General features: G+C 31.0%; 1 long non-coding RNA gene across 1 annotated transcript; it reads right to left on the bottom strand.

Annotated features, from left to right (window-relative positions):
• Positions 1-566: 566 nt before the first annotated feature.
• Positions 567-7,922, bottom strand: LOC111049029. The gene is made up of 4 exons (XR_005573358.1): positions 7,790-7,922; positions 6,352-6,475; positions 5,300-5,419; positions 567-845 (listed from the first exon to the last, which is right to left on the bottom strand). It is a non-coding gene; the product is annotated as an uncharacterized LOC111049029 (long non-coding RNA).
• Positions 7,923-14,113: the final 6,191 nt, after the last annotated feature.

The raw sequence follows: 14,113 nt of genomic DNA, 5'->3' as shown, positions 1-14,113 counted from the left end.
TATAATATATAGATTATATATATATATATATATATTATATATATATATACTATATATATATATATTATATGGATTTCATCTATATATAGAATGTATGGATGTCCACTGAGTATAGAAATAGAGTATTAAGGCAATAGTAAGATTGGAGCATTAGTTTGGAAGTATAATTGAATCATGAATAATAAGAATTACAGATTTATTTCAAATTCTGGATGAAATTTGAATTATGATTAAGCATTTATATTGGATTGCACTGAATCAGATTATTAATATATATTTTATATTTTTAATATTATTCAAATTGAAATATTCTTTAAAATTCTCCTGTGAATGGCAAATTACTTATTCATTCTCTCCTGTCAGGGCAGTCTATAAACTGTCTCTGTAGCTGTATTGATTGAGTCGAGATCGACCTCTGCTAACCAATAACAGCTTGCAGACTGTCCTGAGAGGGAGCAGTGCATGAGTCACTCGCCATTCGATGAATTAATTAAATCAAATCTGCTCTAGTCAACAGCCCTCTATGCTTGCAACACCTCGAATGGAGTACAGTTCATATACATCTGAGTAACACATCAATTATTACTTTGAATATCTATTAAAATATTAAATATTATATATTAATATCTATATTAGTTTATTTTCTTTAAAGCTTAACTTCAGAGTATTTACTATATGAGCGAAAAATGTAAATAAGAAAGCATTATTTTCAATAAAATGCAATGATTTTTATTAAATATTACAAAAATTGAACTTTCAATTTATAACTAAGTATATATTTTTACTTTGAACTGCTATCGTCCTCGATTTGAGCTTCATGAGGCGTAGTCTCTCTACTCTTGGTCCTGTAAAATATGAAATGTACAGTTTAGTGGGATAACTTAATAGGTTAATATGAGTAAAATATAAAATTTCTCGGTAATCAATTCTCAGAATGCTGATTATGTAGCTTAAAAACTTTTATAAGTTGGAGACTGATATACATACTGTAACTTTCAGGATAAGTTATTGGTCAAATACTCTACCTTTTGACATACATAAATGAATTTCAACCCCTCATTAGTGGTTGACTTAGACCTTCATAAGGACATCTCATTTACATTTATGACAGTTTGGCACACTGTCAAACGAGAGAATAAAGGGGAACATTTTGGGAGCATCTTTTGAAATGAAATGTAAAAATCTGGTGTGGCGCACTCACACAACTTTCCTTGCCGTTATGAAAATTGATCACCTGACGCTAATGTTCCCGCGCATCTCAAGTCTACTATTCAGTGATTTGAGCCAGCTGGTGACAGGGTAATAACGCTGGAGACACACATGAGGTCTGCTATCTCTTCATAGTGAATGATTTAATAGAATCAACAATAATTTGCAATTGAATAATCGCATTTTCTCGAATTTAAAGCTTATTTTCAATTTTAGGTGAAAATGTTACTGAACATTAATTGTAGAGATTTTCATGCTCAATCTACTCCACTTGATTGTTTTTGTTTCGATTGTATCTGAAGCCTGATAATTGGGATTCTATCTGCATTGATGGGGCGGAGCTCCTGAAATTTTTACAGATATGGGACTTGTGACAGTTGATAGAGCTTATCAATTACTATTTTAGGTATGAATTTGATCAAAATCGTTGGAGCGGTTTCCGAGAAAATCACGAAAAACCTTGTTTTTGACAACATTTTCGCCATTTTAGCCGCCATCTTGAATTGCATTTGATCGAAATTGTTCGTGTCGGATCCTTCCATACATATGACTCACTCTGTATATGTGCATATGTATCGTTGAATTTCAAAGGTTGTTGAAAAACTATGTTTGAAGGAGGTTCCGTCTTTGGGTAGCAGTGATTAGATATTGGATGCAAAAGAAGACATTGGAAAAGAGTATTGGGAGCAAGCGGTGAAGTGGACGAAACGATGAGTTCTTCTTTGATTCAAGTAACTGATTTGCAATTTCTCCACATGTATTGGGACTACTAATTTATGATTATTCCATACTTTCATAAAAGAAAGCCTTTTTGACATGATTGTTTTATTCACAAATAAGTTTATTGAATGAACTATTTTCATTTCACATCATATTGGACACTTCAATCTTCTATCTTTAAGTCAAATATTTTCTTGGATTTTTATTTTTATACTTTGAAAACATGATCAATAATAATAATTTACTAATGATGAATTTTATGATGAATATGTATGTCATTGGCCTTTGATGATACTGCTATTTCCTTATAATTGGAAAAAACTCAAGAATAGTATAATAGTAGGTTGCCTTGATCACATAAGACGCGTGGAGACCGCAGCCTGCTATGGTGTGACGTCATGCTGCGACCTCTCGCCCTGGCTTAACATGCATTCAAATGTAAAAATGCCAACTTTGAGCCCTCATAGCAAATCAACCATCAACTTTACATAGAAGTGATTGACATCAAAATGTTCAGCATTTTATCCCCTTTGAAACAATATCAAACTAATTTTCAGTAAAAATCCTATAAATGTTACCGGCGAGTCTAAAACAAATCGTTTGAACACACAATTTGATTTGATAATACCATTTCAAATACGTTTTTGTACTTTCTATTAGTTTTTTCTGCATCGTTTTAGTTCTTTCTCTTAAACAGATTCTATTCTCATTTAGAAATTTTATCCTTATGAAGTCTGTGGAAAGAACTAACAGCTTCTTTAGGAATTTCAGGATATTAACGTTATTTTATCAACAACACCTGAAACATAGCAATGCGAACCCATCAACGGTTGCCTAGCTTTATCACAAAAATAAACAGTCTAGATAAGCCCTAAGAATATATGAACATCATTTAAACATTATAAAGATTTTTATTTATCCCAATTATGATAAAAAAATAGATAATCATGACTTTTAATGACTTTAATGCTGTTATTTTATCAAAAAATAAAGCGCATTACACTACTGTACTGTAAAGTAGTTGAATAATTTCATGAATAATTAATGTTATATTATTTGTGAATAATATATGGTGTTTCCTTTGTAAATTTGTGTCCCATGAAAATAATCAATAAAATATACTAATAATCGTCAATAATAATAATAATACTGCACTGAGCAGAGACAAAAACACAATACAAGAGCAACGTGTTGGCACTACGCTTTCCAGTAGACAACTGAAATAATTATTAGTAACCAGACAGTTCAAGGTTCTAAAAATAACTTGTAACCATGGTGAACAGTTCCATGATTTCGCTAAATTGGTTCTAGGTATATGTCAATTAATAAAGTCTTAAACAACTTTCATTAATACAAATGCTTGCAACTAGCATTCCGGGCGACGATACAACTATCAATTTTCACAAACAATTGTCAATTAAGAAACAATCATTTTCAAATATTATTGGACGACCAGCATAAAATTGAATAAGTTCGCTTCATTTTGTCATATTATTGTTTAAAATAAGTCCAAAACAAATAAGTTACCAGCCTTTTCACAAATATGAATAGGTTTTACCGATTGAATATAGTGATAGATTCAAGGACTTTCTACACTTTTCGAAATGAATTAATGTTTTCAAAATACACATTGATGTGGAGCTTGTTTCTTTCTGAATTGAATAGCATATTCATATTTTTTATCAATACAGCGGTTTTTATGTGAGGAAGTGATATTTGACGCGGTGTTTTGTATGTAATTCTTATGGGAAGCCGGCGTTTGCCACGTAGGCTCATGCCATCTCATCCGCGTATGTAAACGCGATTGAGGCAACCTGCTATACACTATCCTTGGTTTACACTCACCAATCTCACCATTCTATATAAAGACCGAGTGGCACATATATGTGTCACGAGTGAAAAAACCCTGAAATTTGAGAAACTTGAGGAATTTAACGATCTTCCAGAGTAATTCAAATTACTGTTAAGGAAATATTCATTTCAACAGGTGATATGATTTGGAATGTGTGGAGTATCCTGTATTAATTGACTGGTATATATGAAGTAAACCTAATTTTTTATTGGGAGGAGTTGATTAGTCATGTCGCACATATATATGTGCCACCCAGGAGCGAATGTGCTATTCCTTTATAGTCGAATATATGACATTTTTGGTTATGTAAATATGGATGTTACTTATTTTTATTGTATGTTAATTTTTATGTGTTAGCAAGGTTAGCGTTTTAGGCAATATTTACACTGCACTGTAGTAGATAGCCGTATTTGTTTTTCAAACCATACCTGTAGGTATGTAAATAAAAACAGAAATTCAAGTACCCATTTTAAAATTGGCATATTTCTTTTTAGAAATAAAAATATTAGAATGATATTATTTTTATTTTTCTTTGATTTCTATTCTCAAGTATTATTCAAAAGTAGCCCTAAAGAAAAAATACTATAAGTATGTTTTTATCCCAGTAATGCGTTCACACTAACTCACTCAAAGTTGCAACCATATTAGTCCAGTCAATATAGACATGAAAAAGAGGGCCTGCTAGTAATTTATATTTTATTTATGATTTTTATACCTATATTTTTTTAAACATCAATGAAAATTAAACTTTAACTTTCAGCAGTAAAATTATAAAAACATTTTGGGACATATTATTCATTATCAAAATTTGGGAATAAAATAGTTTTGGGCAAAGCCTGCTATTCTTTCCAAATTATATTTTTATGATTTGTGATTGTATCCACAAAAGGATAAATAAATTCAGAACCAACCAATATTTGCATGATAAATAATTGTCTTGTTCTATATAGATACAGAGTGGCCCAAAAAGCTTGTATTTTCAATAAAATGGATATTTTCAGAAAATATTTTTTTAATAGTTCAACAATACTATGAAGAATCTATCCTCTAAATCTCAAGGATTTATCTTTTATCGAATTTTAAATGTTCTGTCAAAAAATCAAACTTTAGGCTCTCATATCTCAAAAAGTAATGATCGGAAAAAATGTTTTCCTGAGAATACCTTTTCATTTTGATAGGTTGATGATATACAAACCAAAAAACTTTGAAAAATATCACCAGTATAAATTTTATTTCTAGCCTTTGCATAACCTTAAACCGACTCTAGCCGCGGTTCACACTTCTGCCAGTTCACTCATTCGTCAAACTTCTTATAACATATCCAACATTATTGAGATTTATTGTGACTTAAGTCTCCAATATGGTTCTTTGGAAATTACTATACTAATTTGCAGCTTGTTTTACAATAAATTTTTGCTTCATATGAAATTAAAAATCTGAGCCTATTCAATTATAAAGTTATCATTTTAAAATTTTAAAACTGCTTTAGTGATTAGGAAATAGTATAGTGCAACTTACTGAAAATGGTTTCCATCAGATGTAGAAAGGAGTTTTAAATCTAAAACTGTAGTTGGCAGCATATTCGTCTGTCATGGTGGATTTTAGTATATGCGTCTGCAGTTCTATTCCCACGTTTGCCTGAAATCAAATGATACATTAAATGTATGAAAGCGATTTTCTAATTGAGAGGAATTTTATAAGTGATAGTAAATGATATAACAATAAACCAATACAAGAGAGTTTTCAAGGACCTTACATAGTACTGAACTAATTATCAAATTGTAGCCTATCAATAAGAATGATTGCTTCTACTTACAATTTATCTAAAGTATTTATCAAGGGGGTTATTTTATACTGGTCATATTGGAATAAATATGGTTTCATCTAATCAAAATATAAAAAAAAATTTAGTTCATATCCCTAACAAAAATGTAACTATAGTCCCTAATAAATATAACTAATAATTAGTAGGTGGTGTTATGAATAGTTCTATTATTGTAACATTTTACAATAGCTTCTTTTATATCAAAACCATCCATGATATTGAATCAATCTATTATAATATTACTATTCATATAAATCATATAATCACTAGCTTAAAATGTATTGAATCATGAAATTAAAACCACTAACTTGATAGTTTTTTACAAGTTTGAAGTTAACCAACAATGGTAACAGTTTAATCAACTATTAGACCCGGTTGCACAAAAGCAAGTTAAATTTTAACCGTGATTAACTTCACGAGAACCAATCAGAGAATGCGTTTTTGATAAAACGGCTTCTCTGATTGGCTCTCGCGGAATTAATCACAGTTAAAATTTAACCGGCTTTTGTGCAACCGGGCCTCAGTGTTTGAAAATGATAAACTTTCAACTTATACACACTAAAAATTGCAATTACTGTTATATTAGGGTTATTAATAGGGCTTGACATAAAATCTTAAAACTGCTCCAGTAATTCTTGAATATAGGCTATTGTAGGTAGCCTAAGTTTGTTTGTTAAGGTTACAAGTAAGTTTGTTTATGTATGTTGAAAAATTTGATTATTGGAGGAGATAGAGTGCAACTTACTGAAAATGGCTTTCATCAAATGTAGAGAGAAGAACTTTTTTCAAATCTAATCCTTGGCATCATATTCATCTGTCATGGTGGATTTTAGTATAATATGTATCTGCAGTTCTATTCCCACCTTCGTCTGAAATCAAATGGAACATGTATGAAAGCAATTATCTAATTGAAAGAAATTTTGGCTAAAGTGCACGTCCAGTGCCAACATACCTGTCATCAAATTTTTGGTTGGGATCGATTAAGTAGGCCTATGATATTTTGAGCACAAATTCAAAAAATTAAACGGCGGTCACTATTGTTTTCAAAATAAACTAAGTTCAAAGTAGCACAACTTTACATGCATTTAACCTATGCTATAAGTAGCAACCATAAGTAGCTAAGGTTAGGAAAAGCTTTAGGTTAATAAAGCTTAGGTTAGGAAAAGCTTTGGGTTAGGAAAACTCAGATTGGAAATATCATAATTTGATGATTTCAATAATAAAATGGCTGCTACTCATAGGTTAAATGCATGTGCTACTTTGAACTTAGTTTATTTCAAAAACAATAGTGACCGTCGTTTAAATTTGTGATTTTGTGCTCAAAATAGCATACTTAATAATCGATCCCAACCAAAAATTTGATGACAGGTATGTTGGCACTGGACGTGCATTTACACCGAAATTTTGAAGTAACTTAATAATTTAGTATGGTTTTAATAAATTGATAGTATTAAAACAATAAACCAATACACGGGAGTATTTAAGGACCTTACATAGTACTGAACTAATTATTAAATTGTAGCCTATCAATAAGAATGATTGCTGCTATTTACAGTTTATTTAGAGTATTTCTCAAGAGGTTGATTTGATACTAGTCATATTGAAATAAATAATGTTTTATCTAATCAAAATACTGTATTCAAAAAGTTAATTAGGTCAAATGTAACCATAGTCCCTAATATGCCTATAAATAACTAATATTATTAGTGGGTAAGCCTATTCTGGTATTAGCTTTATTATTGTAACATTTTACAATAGCTTCTTATATCTTAAACATTCATAATAATTAAATCAATCTATTATGATACTACTGAATCAGATAATCACTAGTTTAAAAATTATTACCTAAATAATAAAATCAAAACCACACTTGATAGTTGTTTTAGAAGTTTAAGGTACCAACAATGTTAACAGTTGGTTAAATCAACTGTTTGGGTTTAAAAATGGAAAAAATTAACTTATACACACTAAACATTGCAATTAATGTTGTATCAGGGTTATTAATAGGGCCTAACATGATTTATTATTTACCATGGTGCTTTTAAAAACAACATGTGCTTTACAAATTTATCTGGGGAATAACGCTTTGCCAAAACTAGGCTAAACAGCTTTGTTTAGTAGGTAACTTCTGTATGCTATTAAACTTATCAATAAATATCCTAGACATAAATGAATGATCTTACCTTAATTTAAGACCTTCAGCAATCAAAAATTATCATCAACTTGATGATGCGATAAAATAAAGGATAAACAAACAATGAACGAACTTCACCTTCAACTACTGAAAACTGAAGGAGACAGGCACAGGACATCTTTAATGGCTGTCACTCAAGCGCAGTAGTGCACAAGCATGAATCACCCCGGGAGTTTCAAACTTATTGATATAGACAATCTTTATTGTTAACATTAAAACAGTCCATATTTCTGGGACGGATTAATGATTTCTTTATGGGGGACATTAATTTTGTGCTTCCACTGAAATAATGTTGGAATCAATAAAATAGTACCTAGTTTATTATTATTTGAATTTAAAACTTGAAAATTATTTCATAGGCTTGGTGTGTGACATGATTTTTAGCACAAACTGGAATCTAATTTGAAAAATGATATAACTTTTTCAATTTTGGATGGAAACATTTGAAATTCTAGGACAATGTTTATAACATGAACAGAATCGTTAATTATTTTTTTCAAAATTCTCCATCATCAATTACCAATTATTTAAAATTTTAAACGTTAGTAGCCCGTCAACGGCCCGTCTGACGGGATTTTTGCATTGATAAGAAGTGCTGGAAATCTACTTCTGTAGCCGAATAAGTGATAAAAGACTGCTTTTTTGAACATTTTTAGGAAACTTAGAAATCGATCAAATTTTTTCCAAGTCCTATCTGGATTAAAATTAGCGCAAAAGGTCTATTATATCATCAACAGTACGTTGTAGACGATTTTCGCAAGAGACAAAAAGTGTTTGAAATTCAATCCTGCATCCGAACTATTGATTAGAAATACAATTTTTCGACTTTTTTGGGAAACTTGAACATCTGGCAAATTTATTCTAAGTCCCTGTGGATTTAGCGCAAAAGGTCAATTATATCGTTAACAGTGCATTTTAGACGATTTTCGCAAAAGACAAAAAGTATTTGAATTGCAATTCTGCACCCGAATTGATCAACAAAAAGCTTAAAGTGAGACTTTTTGGAAAACTCAAAAAAAATTTCAGTCTTAATTTGTGTAAAACATTTTCTTTATCTCGATAACGGTGAGTTGGAGACGATTTTTGAAGAAGATAGAAAGGGATTGGAATTCAATTCCACTTAGGAATCAGGCCTATTGGTCAGAAAGCCTAAATTGAGACATTTTTAGGGATTAAGTTACACAGGTGAGGGGGGAGGAGACACCTTCTGAAAAAAATGTTTGATTTTCACTTATAACATTTTCACTTAGTGTGTTGACTGGGTAGGTACTGTAGAAATTCCATACTGTACCAACCTTTCTAACGTTTATTTTAGTAAACATTTCTAAGTTTATAAAACGTTGTTTTCATAACGTTTATCAGCAATATACATTCTAGACGTTTATTAAACGTTTATAGAGTGAACATTCATTTTAGTAAAATTCCCTAACGTTTATTAAACGTTGTTTTCATAACGTTTATCGGATTTATACATTTCAAACATTTATCAATTTATTAAATGCTTTTTAAACTTTTTGTGCTGTGTGGGATGAACACTACAGGTTGATCTCCTCTCCCCTGTATTAGAGGAGATTTTGGAAGTGACAATGAGAAATAGACAATGTAAAGAAGACAATGTAAAATAGGCTACTCGAGGATTGTTCGACACTCACAATAGAAACAAAATTCAAGGGAATACGTAGCAAGCTATATTCAAGATCGATTCAAATCGGCTTTAACCAATACCTACTATTACTTCAGGCCCCACAACTGATCTCTAATAAACTATGACGTCATCACATGTAGATCATCGATGATCTACTGGCGGTAAGCAAGCGGAATAAGGGCGCTGATGCTTGTTATCACATCTGATATGGTAATCAACAAAATTGGAATTACAAATTCAATTTTCACGGTGTTCCATTTCAATGAATATGGTTTGTTTATCATTCTTCTAATATTTGTTTGTGAAAAGTAATAATGAATTTGGGGTTTTAAATCATTGGGATACTGCTGTGTACCTAATTGTTGCGGGAATTATAACAAGATTCCAAAAGTTCCCATACGGTTTTAAAGTTTAAAACGGTTTTTTTACTTTTTTGAAAGATGATACTTTGAAATGAAAATGGATACGAGCGATAAGAAGAAAGAGCTTCAATTCTACGAAACAACGGTTTACATGAAGTGTAGAAGAACAGTGTAAATAAAGTGTGAGTGGAAAATTTAATTAAAGTGTGAAAGAACAGTGTAAATAAAATGTGAAATAACAGTGTAATTAGAGTGTAGAAGAACAGTGTGAATAGAGTGTGTGAAAGAACTTTTGAATTAATAAATTAAAAAGTAAATGCAAAGTGTTGGAACTGCCTATAAAATCATAATATTAAAGGTTTTACCTAACTGAAAAACATCTCCTGATGGGTTTCTTTGTACTACAGATCAATTGTGATCAAGTTTGTGGGAGCCTCTTTCCTAAAAAAGAGTTAGGAAATTTGGTTTATCTTTGATTTACCTCTCCTTTGACTCTGATACAGGCTATTATTAAGTATTTTTGGTTGAGATGAATTTATCAATAGCTCTATCACTGAATCGAGTAGGACTATGTCTATCAAGCTGAAAATATGGATAAATTATTGCATTTGTGGAATAAAGTGTTTTTATTTCAATAAAATTACAAGTGTCTTTGAAATTTGAAATTTAGATAGTATTCCATCCAATAAAAATCGATACAGTAACAAAAGTTACATTGATAAGCTAGTAGAAACTACTACGATCTAGGAAGAATCAATCTATGTTATGACGTCATTAATTAGTTGTGGGGCCTGAAGTAATAGTAGGTATTGCTTTAACTGACAAGGGTTATTCAAGGCAAAGTCAAGACTTGTTTGACCCATGCAATAAAAGCTAAATTCGAACGAATACATAGCATGCCATATTAAATTTCGATTCCAACCAAGTTTGTTAGCCTTGAAAAACAAGGGTATGCTGCTTTCGATTCTAGTATGGAAATTCAAGGGGACTTAGAGTTGAATGTCAAGCAAGATCGTTTTCAGCTGGATTCAACTTCAGCCTTGATTGACAAGTGAAGGCTGCTTCTAATTCAAGCCTTGAATCAAGCCTTACTGCTGACTGGGTATTATATTATTTCATATTGAAATTTTATTAATCAAATTAATATCATTCTATATGACATTAATATTGTAGTCATTCATTCTGAAAATAGGATGCAAGCAAAGTCAGCTCGATATTATGATTTTGAGCTACTTTTTTTCGCGAAAGCATTGCAGTTTCGAACAATGGGAGCTTACGGTTGCCGTTTTTATGCTGATGATATCAAAAAGACATATGCTCTCCCATTCGCTCTTTCTCGAGTGTGATTCCTCTCTTACCTCAATCACTATGGGCTTCCCCAATTTCTATTATGATATTATTAGTGCAGTATTTTTATTAATTGAAATGGAATGGTTCAATGGAAGCTACATTATTCATAGTTCTACTATAATATAATACATGATCATGGAGTTGTATCCTTATTTATTATTATTGTCTTTTTAAAAATAATGTTTTTTCACCTTTAATCGAATAGAATTGAGATAGAGGAACATAAATTTGAGTTATCATTTTCAGGTTTCTATGCCATCTACTGTTTATTTGGACTCATTAGTTTTACAGCTGCAACCAGAAATTCTAGACTAACAATGAGAGAGAAAGAAATGTCCAGCACTTCTTCATTTTGAACGAATGTTATTAGCAGTGAGTATAGAATATGTCATTCTATACTCACTGGTTATAACAGAGATTAGATTAGATTAGATGAGAGAGAGAGAGTGAGAGAGAGAGAAACAGAGATTGATTGATTGATTGATTGAGTACTTTATTCATGTAGATTACAGTATATACTGGCTTATACACTTATACACGATAGCTTACAATACAGCAAAATTATAGATGAATTTAAAAAATATAAATTAAGAAAATTATTATCGAGCTGTATATGATATGAAAAAAGCAATTTGTAATAACTATAGATAAAATGGATAATATTGTTATGCAAAATAAACATAAATTGGCAGAGCTTTGGACATATCAATGTCCATTCTTCGGAAAGAATATTCGAAGTATCCCTTCCCACTAACTCTGTACCAAAAAAGAGAGAGAGAGAGATAGAGAAAGAGAGCGAGTGAGATTCAGATTCAGATTCCTTTATTCATGTGCTTAACAAAACATAATCAAACTCACGTTGTAGAATAACATGGTGAATCATATTTAACTAATGAGTTCTACAATAATATTGAGCAAGAAAAATGATGAAATGAATATGCAAAAGTTGAGGTACTACTGTAATGTTTTCAAATGAAACGGTGAAGTTTGAACCTTAAGAAGTCCATTCTCAGAGAGGGTATCAAGGATACCCTCCCCTTCAGTACTTAACCGTAGAAGAAAAAAGTTGAAAATTCAAACGAAATATTATTATTATAAGCATGAAAAATAAAGGAAAAATATCAAGTAAAAACCAAATCATAGAAACGACAAATCATTCAGGAAAGAGTGAATCAACAGAAAAGAGTAAATCATAATAAGGATGAAAATGAAGAAAAAGTTAATTCCCAATAATTGGAAAATTGATATGATGTAATAATAAGTGGAATAATGAGGCAGTGGAAGTTATCATTAGAAAAGAGATTTGTAGATGTGAATCCAAAAATTATATTAATAAGAAAGGGAAATTATTATACAAAAGAGATTAGTTTATGTGAATAGCAAGATAATATGATTATGTTAGTTCCAAAAAAAAATAATTTTCCAATTAGGGAATTATGAAGGGGGAATTATAATACGAATGAGAGGGGAAGGGATGTAGAATAAGAATGCTGAGATCCACTCCAGGAAGAGTTTGAATAAGAAACAATCTAGAATGTAGATTATACACAATTTTCATGCTAAATTTACATGAATGATTCTCTGATCAGGTAACTTTAAAGTTGAACTATCAATATGGGCTTGAGTGATTCGTTCATGGCGTTGGAGAGAGTAAACAAACCTGAGGCAATAGTTTTGACATCGCTGAAGTTTATCGTTAAAGGTTACTTGTATATCATTGAGCACAGAATATCAATACATAAGATGTGGGAATATGAGCGATTTGACTAGTAGCAATCTAATTTTTCTGGGAAGAATATCTTGCATCTTCTTCAATGAATGCATGGCAGAGAATACAAATTTACAAGTCTTATTAATTTGATCAGACCAGACAAGATTTTCGTTCATTAATTCCAAGGTTTTTAACTGAATCACAGTAAGCTATTTTGACACCAACATTAATTTTGTCAAGTGAGTTTACATCGATGTTGTTTACTAGTCTTTACTAGAGAGAGGGAGAGAGTGGGAGGGAGTGAGAGAGGAAGAGAAAAAGAGAGAGCTATTTTGACACCATCAACATTAATTTTGTCAAGTGAGTTTACATCGATGTTGTTTACTAGTCTTTACAAGAGAGAGAGAGGGAGAGTGAGTGGAAGAGAGAAAGAGCGAGAGATTGATTGATTGAGTACTTTATTTATGTAGATTACAGTATATACTGGCTTATACACTAATATACGATAGCTTACAATACAGCAATATTCAGCTAAATCAACTACACAGCACAATATTCAGATGCATGAATATGAACCTATAAAAATAATGGAAGTTGTTATTCTCTGAGCAGGTGTTTTTTATTTAATTATTTTGTACAATGAGTTTTTAATTCATCTTCAATATGATTTTTATTGAGATTTCAACACTAGAAGGAATCTATGAGTAATAAGGTATGGGATAAGGTGTGGGATAACAGTCTCAAAGCAAATTATCAGCTCTGTCCAATAGAGAGCCTCTGTGGGCAATAATCACGCAATCATGTAAAAGCGCGCCAAAGAATAAGTAAGCCGGGAGATTCAAAACCGGTCTTACAGAATCAAATCGCCCGAACAGTTTTTCGGATCTGGAGGGGAAAGTAGCCATGGAAAAATTCTACAAAAAAAACAGGAACATTTATCTTAACATTAGTGTCCTTCCCATAAATTTTCAAGTCAATCTGTCAACAAATAAAAAAGTTATTGAGGTTTTTCGGATTTTATGTCTTCAAACTATCAAAGTACAATAAATTCCGTGTAACCTACATCGATGTTGAACACAATTCGGACTACTCATTTCATTTTTGTCAAAAATATTGATTTTTCAATGATATTTTTGAATTTCTGAATGAAGGATTGTGTATCTAAAGAGTTCCTTCATATATCTAACATATCAGATACATTATTAGAATCGTTCAGTTCTTCTGTAATTAACACTTATATTTTAT

This window comes from Nilaparvata lugens, chromosome X (genome assembly GCF_014356525.2).
Source record: "Nilaparvata lugens isolate BPH chromosome X, ASM1435652v1, whole genome shotgun sequence".
Taxonomy (NCBI): Eukaryota; Metazoa; Arthropoda; class Insecta; order Hemiptera; family Delphacidae; genus Nilaparvata; species Nilaparvata lugens.
The sequence above is the reverse complement of the archived record's forward strand: the minus strand, read 5'-3'. Positions and strand labels throughout refer to the sequence as shown.